Raw genomic sequence first — 1309 nt, forward strand, 5'->3', positions numbered from 1 at the left:
TTCTTGATAAATATGGAAGTGATACAACCACAAACTTTCAACTTATGAGATGGGCGAATGAGTTAAATATATCACCGTTTTATTATTGTATGAGAGATGAAATAAATGATCTGAAATATAAGAAAGGTAAATTTTACGCGATAACAAATATACATACTTCCGATCAAAAAGGAGTTCATCATTCTGCTTATGGATTATTCTTATGGATTAGAACCCACTGAAGAGATAATGCAATTGACTAATAAACAATCAAATGTTCTTCCTTTCAAATTCAATTACCGGGACAAAAGTTTTGTGGTCAGCTTTCACTTTAGGTTATATATCAGTTAAGTTTAGGAAAACAATTCGAAGAAATTGTAATAAATTTAACTCAATAAAAATGGCGAAAAAGTTTGGATTAGGTTCTTTATCTTTAGAAACTAAAAAACCTAACATTACAGCGTGGATAAATAAAGCGAAACCTTACTTTGTGGATAAAATCGGAGACACTCTTCAAGGTGATTTAGATATGAACAATTTTTAGCATAACTAATTTAAAGTCTCCGGAAAACGATAATGACGCTGTTCACAAGAAATATTTACGGGAACAAATGAATTCAATTGAAGTAAATAAAAACCATTTAGAAGATAAAATAAGTAATGTGAAAAAATTTTGTTAATGATACTAAACTACAACAAGAGGTAAAAAGATTAATTCAATTCAAAAAGAATTGGTCAACGTAGCGAATAAAACTGAGTTACAAAATTTAATTTCATTAATATCTAAATTAGAGGATAAGATTGCAAAACAAAAATTAGACATTCAACAATTGATAGATAACATTCCAGATGAAAATGAAGATACGTTTCAACAGGAATTAAATGCTCTGGAAACTAAACTTAACAGTGAATTACAAAAAGAACTAACAAATACAAAACATAGATGATAGCGAAATCAAAACCTATATTCAACAACAAATAGAAAACATAGATGATAGCGAAATCAAAACCTATATTCATCAACAAATACAGAACATTGATGATAGTGTTATTCAACAACAGATAACCACTATTAATAACCTAGTTTTATAACAGGATAAAAATATAGTCGCATTAGAAAAAAGTTTCTCAAGAAAGAATCATATTATTTCAATCTTCCATTTAGAAATTTGGGTTTTAGTAGTGCTTCTATTACTAATAATATTGATAAATCAAAAGACTATGAATATAAAATATATGGTTTTACAGCAAATATTAGAGTATATTTTGTTCCAAATTATACTATTCATCCCAAAAATATTTTTGATGATGATGAGGATGATTATCGTCC

Source organism: Lottia gigantea (genome assembly GCF_000327385.1).
Source record: "Lottia gigantea unplaced genomic scaffold LOTGIsca_232, whole genome shotgun sequence".
NCBI classification, from domain to species: Eukaryota; Metazoa; Mollusca; class Gastropoda; family Lottiidae; genus Lottia; species Lottia gigantea.